At 38.0% G+C, this 14,961-nt stretch overlaps 1 pseudogene; it reads right to left on the bottom strand.

Moving 5' to 3' along the window:
* Positions 1 to 219: 219 nt before the first annotated feature.
* Positions 220 to 1,275, bottom strand: LOC148550956 (uncharacterized; annotated as a pseudogene).
* Positions 1,276 to 14,961: the final 13,686 nt, after the last annotated feature.

Below are 14,961 nucleotides of genomic sequence, written 5' to 3'. Positions count from 1 at the left end.
CCGGTTCTTACACCTCTCTTATCTTGTTTGCACTGTAAACGAGATAATTGGCAAAATGTTGCTGTTGCCGTCTTGTGTCACCGTAATAAGCAACACTCCACCGTATCTCCCATACAGATGTGTGCCGTCGACGGAAACAAACGGCTTGCAATGCTTGAACGCGTCAACACATGAGGGGAAAGTCCAAAATACTTTGTCAAACATGCTAACAATCGCGAACTAGAAGATGTCCATCGTAGTACGGTCTGACCCGTAGGTACAAATGGTTCCAAAAAAACAGCTCTGCAGTTCCTGAAGTAGCTTCGGCACCTTGTTGTATGACTCTTCCCAATCCCCGTAGATTTGTGCAATTGCCTTCTGCTTCGCCATCCACACCTTTCTATAGGAGGGTTTGAAGTGATAGCTCGCCCAGACCGCACCTTGAAACACTGGAATGCTGACGGAGGGGTTAGACTGTATCAACGGCAATATGACCCTACAGATGAGACTGCTGTTTAACTGACGATGGTCTTGAGACATGGTGGGTGCTAAACAATTGTGCGCTCCACCAACCTTCCGAACCTCCCTAACACAACAACACAGTATTGTTTCAGCCATATCTCTAACCTACTTAATGTATTGCACATAAGTACTCAAAAGCACAATTAAAGTTGAACTTACCAGTATCCGAGGTTCTGCCGAAGGGCCACACGGAGGTTCCATTGACACCCATTCGCAGCTTAACGGCACTGCACATGGTACTTTAATCGGTCTAATTCGATCATCCGGTACTCAGCACTCCTGCGAATATTTAGATCTTCACACCCTGTAGCACTGCATCTCGGCATTTGAACCTGTGGCCGACCCAAAACTCTACCCCACCATCCAAGTTGTAATTCTCTTCTCCCACTTCAGAAAATGGAGTCCTCTCATGCATGACGTCTAGATCCAGACTATGATAGTAACTTGGCACTGCCGATAGTGCCGGAATTGGGTTAGGTAGAGGCAAGACATGGCGCGCCACAGTCTGGGCGGGCGTCTCGGGTACAAACTCCTCCTCATTGCCCCCTTCGGAAGAATCACTATCGGCACTATCCGTCATGTATTCTTCGTCTGACTCCTCGTTGCCCATCTCTGCCTCGTCAACTGGAATGGCGAGATGGATCGGTGGTGGTGCAAGAGGTCGGTTGTCCTGGACATAGGTCGAGTGTGTAGAACCACCACAACAATATCTCCAACCTCGGCGAAAAGCTCCATCACCTGTTCCACCATGATCCTCCCATGGATGTCGAACATGAGTCGAACATGCTCGTCCCCTAGAAGCCGAAAAAGTCAAAACCAGAAAACTCCATTACCCATGGGTGCTAGCAACCTATACTCCACCCTTCCGACCTCCCTCGCTTCTGTACCACCGAGGTTGTTCAGTATCAAACTCTTCAACTCCGACAACGTACTTACACGCTGAGTGAGCAACAGATTGGATTCTCACACTCAAATGTTACCCCATTGTCGCTATTTCTCAGACGACTGAAGAACTGAGGATTGATGGTTTAGAAGTTATAGTAAACTCTCGTTGTAAGTATAGTTACTAAACCAAGCAATCAACCTTTCTTACAAAAATTTTGGTTGTCACAGGTAACAAACCCCTTTTTAAAATTGATAACCGAGTATTTAAACCTCGGGTCGTCTTCTCAAGGAATTGCATGGAGGTGTATTTATTATTGGTTATGAGTTTTCTGGGGAATGTTGAGTTTGGGCAATGGCACAGGTATATTTAAATGACAAGTAAAATAAATTAACAATAATAAAATCTCTTGGCAAGGTATGAAGAACTGGAAGTCCTATCCTAGTTATCCTTATCAATTGTAATGAGAATTGGATTTTTCTCCCACTTTGTTAACCTCTACTATGAAGGTAAGTTAAGTGGATGAATTAATTCTGATTCCTCAAGTCCTAGTCTTTCCTTGGAAAAGTTAGAGTTAGTGGAACTCGAATTAATTCTTGAAGAATTCCAATTTTCAATCAACAATGAGTTTGATAACTCAAGCGTCACCAATTAATTAACCAAAGGCAAAAGGGAAAATATCTAAATTAAATTAAAAGCATTTATAAATGAAGCAAAGCAAAATTAAATCTGAGAATACCTCGAATTGCATTCACAAAAGAACTTAAATCTGACATAGACATTCATAAATTAAATTGGAGAAATAAAAGAAATATTGAACCTGGGATTGAGAGTCACTCATAAAACTAAGAGAAGTCCTAAATCCTAATCCTAAGAGAGAGGAGAGAACCTCTCTCTCTAAAAACTACATCTACTCCTAAAATTGTGAATATGAAAGCTTGTTGATGAATGGATGCATTTCCCCACTTTATAGCCTCTAATCTGTATTTTCTGGGCCGTAAACTGGGTTAGAAACAGCCCAGAATTCGCTGGTTGCGAATTCAAACACGCTGATTTTTGTCACTGCGACGCGGCCGCATGGGTCACGCGATCGCGTCACCTAGCGTCAGGGCAACTATGGCATATTATATATCAAATCGAAGCCTCGAACGTTAGCTTTCCAACGCAACTGGAACCGCGTCGTTTGGACCTCTGTAGCTAAAGTTATAGCCGTTTGAGTGCGAAGAGGTCAGGCTGGACAGCTTAACAATTTCTCCAGCTTCTTGTATTCCTTCCACTTTTGCATGCTTCCTTTCCATCCTCTGAGCCATTCCTGCCCTGTAATCTCTGAAATCACTTAACACACATATCAAGGCATCTAATGGTGATAAGAGAGGATTAATATTAGAAATTATAAGTCCAAAGAAGCATGTTTTCAATCAAAGCACATAATTAGGAAGGCGAATGTAAAACCATGCAAATAGTATGAATAAGTGGGTAAAGAGTTGATAAAAACCACTCAAATGAGCACAAGATAAACCATGAAATAGAGGTTTATCAACCTCCCCAAACTTAAACAGTAGCATGTCCTCATGCTAAGCTCAAGAGAAACTATAAAGATGAAGAGGAATGGTAGATTAATATGAAATGCAATCCTATCTATATGAAAGCAACTAAATGTGAAATGCTTCTACCTACTTGGTTAAAAATAAATAAGTTCTCCAAGACAAACATAAATCAAATTTCACTAATTCAAATTATACAATAAAAAGCAAGTAAACTTGTAGGAAGACAGCTCATGAAAGCAGGGAACGTAGAATTAAGCACTGAACCCTTACTGGTAGTGTATATCACTCTAACTCTCAAGTGTCTAGGGTGATTCACTCTACTCTTCTCTAATCATGCTTTCTAAACTTTGTTTTTTATCTAATCAATCAACAAAAATTTAATGTACCAATGCAAACATCATGAGGTCTTTTCAAGGTTGTAATGGGGCTAAGGTAAGGGTGAGGGTATATATATATATGGTTAAGTGAGCTATAAATTGAATCTTTAATTAACCTAAACTTTTACCTAACATACATATACTCTATATAATTCTAATTCATACCTAGCTACCCAAAATTCCCACTTTTACATCACATACTCATGTATCAACTTTTTCTTTTTAATTTATCAAATGTGCATTGATTTTTTTCATTAACTTAACATTGGGGTAATTTTCTCGTTTTCTTTTCTTTTTTTTTTTTGAATCATAAAAGCAAACATAACTTATCAATGCACATGGATTTTTCATTATTTTTCTATTTTGGTTTTTTCATGAGTAGGTTCCCAAATTTCCAATATTCAAATAAATTAGAAACATGATACATTCCCTTATTAACCCATGTTCCCACAGTTTTCCCACACTTAATTGTTACACAATCCCTATCTTAAGCTAACCAAAGATTCAATTGGGATATTTAATTATTTTTCTGCTTTAAGGCTAGTGATGTGGTAAAATACAGAATAAAAAGGGATTAAAAAAGCTCAAAGTGGCTGACAAGGGTAATTTAAAGGGTAGGCTTATTTGGGATAAGTGAGCTAAAATCAAACAATGGCCTCAATCATATGCAAGCATGTAAATATACTAAATAATGGACATATAGAATGGAACAAAGCAAAGATTGCAATTATAGAGAAGAAAACACACAAGAATAAAATATTTATGGTTAAATAATGTAACCATATAAATAAGCTCAAAATCTCACAGGTTGTGTGTTCTTTGGCTCAAAAACCATGTTCCAATTACAACTTCAAACAAGTTTTAACATAAATTTTTTTTTCAATTTAAATTAGTGAAAATTTTCAAAGATAGGGTCTTAAAAGAATTTTTTTTATTTTAACCAAGCAGTGGCTAAATGCATAAAATCAAATAAACATGCAATTAAATATGCAAATGCAATAATAAAAAGAAAATAAAACAATGGTGTTGAGATAGAACAGTGACTAACCCATGGAGATCGGTATCGACCTCCCCACACTTAAAGATTGCACCGTCCTCGGTGCCTGCTAAGATATACAAGTGACGGGGGTTGTGGTTCCTCAGCTGGGGGCTCTTTTTGTTCCTTTCCTTGCCGGTAGTTTGGGAGTAGCTTTCTCTTTACCCTTCTTGGTGGCCATCCTGAAAAGGGAAAAAGAAAGTGACTTTTAAAGCTAAGGGTTAGAGCAAGGAAGAGAGCAGGAAAGGTGGTAATCAATGCACAATAAAGAAGAATGACGTTAACACACGCTCATGAGTACATGTGAAAAGTCATCAATGGAAAATAGCTAGTGCATATGATGACAAGTGAATGCAAGGTGTTTATTGACATGCTGGCAAAGGCATGAGTAGCATAGATCAAGCATTCAATGTTCAAATTAGATTACCAAGTCTTTCAAACTATCAACATGTTTGTAATAACAATTATATTTAATCAATAAAACATGAAAGGGGTTTTGTGAAAAACAACAGGCATTAATAGTAGAATAATTTAAAATAGTGTTCAATGCCATACGGGCTTTTTCACAAATACATAGCATGCATGGTAAATAAGTTATTGAATGTATTAAATTGAACATGCAAGCAACCCTTTAAAAGGTAATATATAATTGTCAAACCATTTTAATAATCCACAAAATATATATATAAAAATAATGACCCAAATAAATTTCTAACACCAATGAAAATAATACAATGAATGAAAGTATGCAAATAAATTAAATAAAATAGAATGAGAGTGAAAAAGGATGAAAAGAAGAAAAAGAAAGTGAGAAAGGAGAGAGAAGGAAGAAATTAGGATTAGAAAAGAAAAGATAAGAAAATTGGCACTAATCCGGATAGGTTGTGCGACGCTGGCGACGCGGTCGCGTGGTGCGCGATAAGGTTGGGTGACGCGGACGCGTGGGGCACGCGATCGCGTGACTCGATTTGTGCTAGTGGCGCGAGTGCAGCCTCGCGGTCGCACAACTCTCTGTTCAAAACTTAGTATTGCCAAAATCCAGGGTGACGCGGTCGCGTGGTTGACGCGATCACGTGGATGGCCATTTTCTTAAAATGACGCGGCTGCGTGGGGCACGCGGTCACACGGTAGGGCTTGGGCTTCCAGCACGAGTCCAGCCCAATTCCAGCTCAACTTTCGGCCATACACCTTTTTACGTCGATATACAGGGTCACGCGGTCGCGTGGGTGATGCGGACGCGTGGGGAGGCATTTTTCCCACATGACGCGGACGCGTCAGCGACGCGGTCGCGTGGATCAATTTGTGCCAAAGGCACGCCTCCAGCCACGCTCTCGCGTGACTCTCTGTTCAATTCTTTTCTTCCCAACGCACTAGTGACGCGGACGCGTCAGCGACGCTGCCGCGTCACGTGCGTGCTTTTTCTCTCTTTTTTTTATGCAATATGCAGAATGCAGTGCTTAATGTGAATGCTATGAAAACTTCCAGGTTCAATGAAAATTAAAATAAAATAAAAACAAACAACATGAAATAAAATTGAAAAAGAAACGATCATACCATGGTGGGTTGTCTCCCACCTAGCACTTTTAGTTAAAGTCCTTAAGTTGGACATTTGGTGAGCTCCCTGTTATGGTGGCTTGTGCTTGAATTCATCCAGGAATCTCCACCAATGTTTATGATTCCAGTAACCTCCGGGGTCCCAAACTAGGCGCAGAAGGCCTTCAAGTAAGTTAAAGCAAGTTACAAGGCCCCAAGAGTGTTGATTGCCAGAATGAATTCCGGGGTCCCAAATCTTGCTTTTGCACCCGTCTTCAAGTTGATTATCATGATTCCATCCGGGTGATTCAGCTTTAGAATTCTCACTGAAGCGGCCAAACAACTTCCTAAACCCATTCAATTGAGCTCTACACCAACTTTTGCGTTTAAACTTAAAGCTTCCAACCATAATGAACCTTGCAGGACAGTTTTTATCACTGACCATCTTCCTCTTACTCTTAATGTCACAAAGAGCTCTAAGTTGACCATCCGTCTCCAGTAGCCCATATTCAAGTGGAATTAGAAAGCTAAGGGATATGAATTTTATCCACTTGAATGTTGTGAAGGATGATGGCAACTTAGGGGGAGGTATTTTAAATGAAATTGCAAGCTCCACTCCCTTGTGCTCTTCTCTGATAATTACCACCTCTTTGCAAGCTTCTTCAATTTCAACCTCTTCCTCTTGGTAGCTTTCTTCCAATTCAATCTCCTCTTCATTGCTTTCCAAGGGCGTGGGAGGTTGTGCTTCTTCTTCTTGAATCTCCATCTCTTGATCAACCTCTTCCAAGTCTTCAACTGTGATATGCCTTGGAGGTTGTACACCCTCCTCAACATCAATTTCAAACGTCTTGGAAGGGGGTTCTATGACTGGACTTTCCCATGGAGGTTCTGCATCTCCTAAGTCTTCAACCACTTCTTCTTCTTCAATAATTCTGGCTTCCTCCACTTGTTCCAGTACAAAGTCATGCTCCGTACTGTTCACTGGAGTTTCTAATGTCTCCTTCATGCTACGTTCTTCAGTAGATTTTCCACATGAAGCCATGGGGGTTCCTTGAGTATCCAAACGTCGGGAAGCTAATTGATTTATCGCTTGCCCCAATTGATGAAGGGTTGCCTGAAATTGATCCACTGTTTCCTTGAAACGATCCTTTGTCTCTTGATGCACTCGGCTTTCATAAATAGGATCATAGTGCTCTTGGATTGATGGATATGGAGATGGTGAATATTGAAGTGGTGGTTCTTGTGAGTAATTGGGTTGGAATTGGGGTGGTTCTATATATGATTCATATGGCTCATAAGGTGGTTGGTATGGTGGTTGAGGGTTAGGGTCATATGGAGGTGAATGGCGGAAAGGGGCTTGTGAGTTTGGTGGTCCAAAGTTATGTTGAGGAGGGGGTTCATAAGCGTATGGTGGTTGTTGTTGATAGTTAAAAGAGCGCTCACCATAGCCATTGCCTTGATATGCATCACAGAATGGTTGTTGATAGTCCATTGGAGGTGGTTGTTGCCATGAGGGTTGATTAAATCCTTGTGACTCCTCCCATCTTTGATTCTTCCAACCTTGATGTCTGTTCTCATTATAGTTTCCATTCCTAACAACAACATTGGAATCAAACTTGAAGCGAGAGGGGTGAGAACTCATAGTTAGTTAATAAAAATTTAAAAACAAAAATAAAAGAAAATTTAAATTAAAAGGTTATTTAAATTTTGAATTTGAAAATTAAATTTGGAAATTTGAATTTTTAAATTTTAAAATTTGAAAATTTGAAATTTTGAATTTTACATTTTTGAAATTTGATTTTTGAAATAAGATAAGATAAGATAAAAATTTTAAAATAAAAACCAATAACCTCTTAATTTACGAAAAAAAATAAAAACAAAAATAAAAACAAATAAACAAGCAAAAAGCAAATATTTACAATAACCAATAATAAGGCACACGTTTGTAATTCCCCGGCAACGGCGCCATTTTGAAGAACTGAGGATTGATGGTTTAGAAGTTATAGTAAACTCTCGTTGTAAGTATAGTTACTAAACCAAGTAATCAACCTTTCTTACAAAAGTTTTGGTTGTCACAAGTAACAAACCTTTTTAAAATTGATAACCGAGTATTTAAACCTCGGGTCGTCTTCTCAAGGAATTGCAGGGAGGTGTATTTATTATTGGTTATGAGTTTTCTGGGGAATGTTAAGTTTGGGCAATAGGCACAGGTATATTTAAATGACAAGTAAAATAAATTAACAATAATAAAATCTCTTGGCAAGGTATGAAGAACTGGAAGTCCTATCCTAGTTATCCTTATCAATTGTAATGAGAATTGGATTTTTCTCCCACTTTGTTAACCTCTACTATGAAGGTAAGTTAAGTGGATGAATTAATTCTGATTCCTCAAGTCCTAGTCTTTCCTTGGAAAAGTTAGAGTTAGTGGAACTCGAATTAATTCTTGAAGAATTCCAATTTTCAATCAACAATGAGTTTGATAACTCAAGCGTCACCAATTAATTAACCAAAGGCAAAAGGGAAAATATCTAAATTAAATTAAAAGCATTTATAAATGAAGCAAAGCAAAATTAAATCTGAGAATACCTCGAATTGCATTCACAAAAGAACTTAAATCTGACATAGACATTCATAAATTAAATTGGAGAAATAAAAGAAACATTGAACCTGGGATTGAGAGTCACTCCTAAAACTAAGAGAAGTCCTAAATCCTAATCCTAAGAGAGAGGAGAGAACCTCTCTCTCTAAAAACTACATCTACTCCTAAAATTGTGAATATGAAAGCTTGTTGATGAATGGATGCATTTTCCCACTTTATAGCCTCTAATCTGTATTTTCTGGGCCGCAAACTGGGTTAGAAACAGCCCAGAATTCGCTGGTTGTGAATTCAAACACGCTGATTTTCGTCACTGCGATGCGGCCGCATGGGTCACGCGATCGCGTCACCTAGCGTCAGGGCAACTATGTCATATTATATATCAAATCGAAGCCTCGGACGTTAGCTTTCCAACGCAACTGAAACTGCGTCGTTTGGACCTCTGTAGCTAAAGTTATAGCCGTTTGAGTGCGAAGAGGTCAGGCTGGACAGCTTAGCAATTTCTCCACCTTCTTGTATTCCTTCCACTTTTGCATGCTTCCTTTCCATCCTCTGAGCCATTCCTGCCCTGTAATCTCTGAAATCACTTAACACACATATCAAGGCATCTAATGGTGATAAGAGAGGATTAATATTAGAAATTATAAGTCCAAAGAAGCATGTTTTCAATCAAAGCACATAATTAGGAAGGCAAATGTAAAACCATGCAAATAGTATGAATAAGTGGGTAAAGAGTTGATAAAAACCACTCAAATGAGCACAAGATAAACCATGAAATAGAGGTTTATCAACGACAATTAGGATAAACATACACAACTATGTATACGCTATTACTGGCCATTATTGCATTATTTTTGTGGGAAAAACAAGACAGAAAAAGATATGAAATGTATGTAGAGAATGCCAAAGATTACACATCTTTTTATAACAGCTGAAAATTTGTCTTCTTATATCTCGTTTACGCTGTAAATGAGATAAGAGAGCGGTATTTATTTCGATAAATATTTTTTAAATTATTTATTTCAGTAATTATTATTATTATTTTATTTATTAAAATAAAAAATGCCATGTTAGGCAAAAGAATTATAATTAATTTTAAATTAATCCATGAAATTACATTTGTATTTTAATTTGCTTCTCATCATTTTAATTTAGTTAATTGGGTTCTTTAACTTAGCATCTGTAATTTATATTAATCTTTGATTATGTTTCTTTTACAGAATTATTAATGACGAGTTGAGATAGGTTAATGGCTATTACGTTGGACTTTCTAATAGCTATATAAGGTGATAATTGAAATTTTTTACCTTAATTTATTTTCTAAGTAACTTTTAAAATTCTTAAGTAAAATTAGAATTAGGGCTTAAATGATTTATAAGGAGAGAATTGAAATAAAAGAGTTTCAATTATCACTTTAGATAACCTTTAAAAAGTTTAGTAGGGTCATCATTAGTCTATCTTAACATGTTGCTAAAGATTATATGACAAAAATAAAGTCAAAAATAATCGATTAACGTGAATCACAAATGCTAAGTTGAGAGACCAAATAAAGTAAATTGAAATTTTAGAGACTAGATTAAGACGCAAATAGAGTAAATTGAAATTGAAGATAAAATCACAGATAATAACAGATAAAGCAGAATCAAAATTTTCACGTATATACATCACACGTTGATTAATATCACTATATATATATATATACCCTAATCCCTCTAAACTACAAACGTGAGAGGATAACACTCTAAGTCTTCAAAATCTTTAGCCAAGCTGACGCCATCAAAATACAAGATGATATCCATCACTCCTCCACAAATCATACATCATTACTGGGCCACTGATGCTCTATCTGAAGGGGAGAAAAAGAGTAAGAACTTGGGAGTTCTTAAAAAGGTTGGAGTTGCTAATTAGATTCATTAATTTCTTTATTATTGCCAGGTATCAATATTTGAACACAAAATATAGAAAATAACAGAAAATAGAAAATATAGTAATATAGTAGGCAAGCAGAGAATACAGAAAAAACATACAATAAAGAAAGTGCACATACAAATGAAATGCATATCAGAGAAATATGTAGCAAACAAGCATGATGGATGCCTGGTCCTACGCAAGTTATGAGCTCCTGTGTCGGTTGTCTACCTGCTCCCGATATTACCCGACGCAAATCTCGGATATGACTTTTCCAGAGCTGTGCACATTTCAACATCTCATTTGCCCTCAATGGCAGCTCTGCTCTCTATAGCAGGTAAAAAGGTCTGGAAAGCAGTTCTCAGTTGGTGAGCGTCCCCACTATACAGTGGCTCAAGTCGGCCCAGCCAAAGGCTCTCTCTCGAATCCATCCGAAGGCTCTCTTAACAACAATCTTACAGTGTTCCAAGTCGACCCAGCCCAAAGCCTCTCTCGACAACAATCTTATGTCTGAGGGCTCTTGCAATAATTTTCTTAGTCCAAAGGCTCTCACGGTTATTATCTCAGCCCGAGGGCTCCTGCGGTCAATATTTTACCTCGAAGGCTCTTTCAGCATTTTTACTCACAATATACTATTTCTTAACATTTTAATTGGCATAATTCTCTCTTCATACACCACTCTAGGTATTTTATGAAAAAATTCCTAAATTCTAGACTTTTGAATTATCTTTCTACGTCTTTAACTTTGATTACTGTCATATTTTTTAAACCTTTACATTGTTTGCTTTATTGTCTTCATCTTTCACTTTAATTCTTTTTATACTTTTTAACTTTTAAATATTAATATTTAACCTCAAGACTTTAATTATTTATATTCTAATTCATAAGTTTTAAATAGTTATATTTTAACCTTTTAGCTTTTAACTAATTACATTTTTAACTTTGAATTTCCACTAAATTATATTTTTCTTTGATTATTTACAAAATCTTATTAATTGTACTTTGGTACCTAGCGTCCAAACCAGCACTTAGCGTCTTTGAGACGTAAAATGTCCATTACGCATTGCAAGTGCCAAACGCCAACTTTTTGACATCGAGCGCCTTCAGGGATTTGATTAATGGGCGTCCAGCGCCAAAAATCTTCAACAGTGGAATGCCCAACACCCAAGTCGCTTATATATATATATAAAACATATACTATATATTATATATACTTTTATCTTATATTTTTTTTTTCAAAGTCAAGTGGTATTCATTTCATAATCCAAGGAATACAAGAGGTCCATGTAGAACAAAAAAAAGAGAACGGGGAACTCCCAATCAAGTCCCGTGCTGAGTTATATAGCAACATAATAAAAGGAAGAATTATAAAGGGTATAATAAAAGGACAGAAGATCTAAAAGGAGCTTTAATCCCTAACATTTCACTATAAGGGAATTGCGGGAATAGTCACCACTTCCATCAACATTCTTCGAGAAATTCGGTCCGTCTCTTCCGGTGGAATTTCTTCATGTTCAAAGACCAAGCAGTTTCGAGCTCTCCAAATATTCCAGCACATAATTCCAACCAAGAGCAAGTTTTATTGGTCACCTCCACTCCTTGATAGGTATGTTTTCTTCCTCCTCCAATACCGATAGAATTCATCTTCCTCTTCTCCTATCGTCACACCTGCAAATGGGGTTCTGAGCCATACTTCTTTTGCCTTATTGCAGGTGAATAAGCAGTGCATAGTCGATTCCTCTCCTATCTGACACTAGGGACAAATTGCAGAAATTAATGGAATTCGTTGCTGGAGATTCAACAGGATAGGAAGTCTTCCATGGAGGGCATGCCAGAGGAAGAATTTGATCTTCGGGGGAAATCTCATTTTCCACAAATCTTTCCAAATATCACTACATTGAGCTATAGGTGGACATAACTCAATTGGTGGGTGGTGAAAATGGTAAGCCACTTGATATGCTAATGCTACTTCATAATTACCAGACTTGTAAAAAATCCAGGATATTCGGTCCTCTTGGTCTTCAATATTAACTGAAAGAATACTTTGAGCAATTTCTGGAGGAAACAAACACTGTATTAATTGATTATTCCATTCGTTGTTCTCAGTTAGAAGTTCTTTCACCCAAGTCACATTTTGCCTTGTTGTTGCAGACTGCATAGGAGCACAATGGGATGAGGAGATGGCAGCCATGGATCTACATAAACACGGATACTTCCCCCTGACCCTACCTTCCAAAGCAAGCCTTTCTCAAGAACTTTACGGCCCTCTAGGACGTTTCTCCAACCCCACGAAGGTATTGCTCCTACTCCTGCCTCCATAATAGACTGGTATCTGTAGTACTTTCCTTTTAGCATCTTAGTAAGTAGAGAGTTTGGTCTAGTAGCTAATCTCCAACATTGTTTTTCCAAAAGTGCCAAATTTTGGGCTTGCAGGTCCTTAAAACCCAGACCCCCCTCCTTCTTAGGTCGCGTCATACTCTCCCAACTTATCCAAGACAGTATTTTCTCCCCTCCCTTCTGTCCCCACCAGAACTGAGATAAGATTCCATGGATTTTGGTTAGAAGACTATCTGGTAGTTTGAAATAGGAGAGGCTGTAGATGGCTTCCCCAACTGCTTTGATAAGAACGTGTCTACCGCCAGCTGAGAGCAGTTTTCGCTTCCACCCTTCCACCCTCTTTCTAACTTTATCTTTAATCATCCCAAAAGTGGCCTTTTTAGATCTCTAGACTACAGAAGATAGTCCTAAATATTTATCCTGCAACCCTATATTGCAAATGTGAAGTGTGGCTGCCAAGGTTTGCCGCAATGGGGAAGAAGTATTATTACTAAAAAATACCGCTGATTTAGTCAGATTTACTTTCTGCCCGCTAAACCCCTCATAATCATCTAGCAAGTCAAGAATGTGTGGGAAATTATCAGTAGTAGCTTTACTAAAGAGAATTGAGTCGTCTGTAGATAGTAGGTGGTTCACCCTAGGAGATCTTCTGTTAATCTGAATTTCACGGATAACACTATTTTGCTCAGCCTTGTGTAGCAAGAAGGAAAGTTCTTCTGCATAGAAAAGAAAAAGATATGGGGATAGGAGATCACCCTGTCAGATGCCCCTATTTAGTTTAAAAAAAACTAAAAGGTTGTCCTTCCATAATAACCGAGTAAGAAACAGTTGTGATGACTTCCCGAACCCATCAAATCCATCGGGGATCAAAACCGAGTTTCTCCAGAATAAACCACAAGAATTGCCATTCAACTCTATCATAGGCTTTGCTCATGTCCAGCTTAACTGCCATTTCATTTTCTAAACCCCTTTTCTTATTCTTTAGATAGTGTATGCATTCATGAGCAACTAAAATGTTGTCGAAAATGAGCCTACCCTTCAAGAAAGCACTTTGATTAGGACTAATGAAAGAATTCATAATTTCTTGCAATATGTGAACTAATACCTTCAAAATAATTTTATAGAACACTGAGGATAAGCTGATAGGCCTCACCTGTGTCATATCCCTAGCATCTGGGATTTTTGGAATGAGACAAATTTGGGTGTGGTTAAAGCTCCTCAGTATCCGACCATCCATAAAGAAACTCTTCACTGCACGAAAAACATCCCCACCAACTATATCCCAATAGAAATGAAAGAATTTTGCAGTAAAACCATCCTCACCTGGAGCACTTTGGGGATGAATGTTAAAATTTACTTGTTTAACTTCTTCCATTGAAACTGGCCAGATTAGTTTACGGTTCATAGCTGGTGTAACTTTAGCCTCAAACTCTTCAAAAGCGTGACTAGGATCAGTAGGGTTATTTGATGTGAAGATCTCCTGAAAATATCTTTCCGCCACTGTTGCTATGTCTCTATGAGATGTGGCAATTGCACCGTTATTTCCAACTAGTCTCCAAAGTTTGTTTCTTCGGTTCCTTGCTTGGAAATTTCGATGAAAGAATTTTGTGTTCCTATCACCAAGTTGTAACCATTTAATACGTGACTTATCCTTTCAAAAACTTTCCTCCCGGATGTGGGCAGCCTCTAACATTCGTTCAAGTTGATCTAGTTGATCCCCTCCTTGTACTCCTAAGCCTCGCAACTCCTCAATACTAGCATTCAGTTCCTGAATATGCTTTGCAGAGTTAGTACGATTTTCCTGTTGCCATTGAACCAAGCGGTGCCGACAAAGCTTCAATTTTTCAGCCAGTCTAAATATTGATGAATCTGTAACTTCAACATTCCAAATTTCTGCTATTAGCTGCCGAACCCCTTCCAAACCACACCAACGTTCCTAGAACTTGAACCTTCTTTTAGATTTTTCCAGTGGAGGATTTGAGTCTAACAATAATGGGGCGTGATCAGATCCATTCTCAGACAATCTAGTAACTACTGCGGCCGGATAGGAATTGAACCACACATCATCATCCATGAATCGATCTAAACGTTCTTGGATTAACTCTTCTTTTATTGGACCAAGTAAATGGTCTCCCAACCATACCCAAGTCTACCAAGCCATTTTCGTTAATAAACCCAGAAAAAGCAGCCATGGAAGTATTAGATTTGACTCCCCCGCCATCCTTCTCTTGGAGACTGGTGAT

This window comes from Arachis ipaensis, chromosome B7, assembly GCF_059453495.1.
Source record: "Arachis ipaensis isolate K30076 ecotype BB chromosome B7, ASM5945349v1, whole genome shotgun sequence".
NCBI lineage: Eukaryota > Viridiplantae > Streptophyta > Magnoliopsida > Fabales > Fabaceae > Arachis > Arachis ipaensis.
This window is presented reverse-complemented; position numbering and strand designations above follow the sequence as displayed.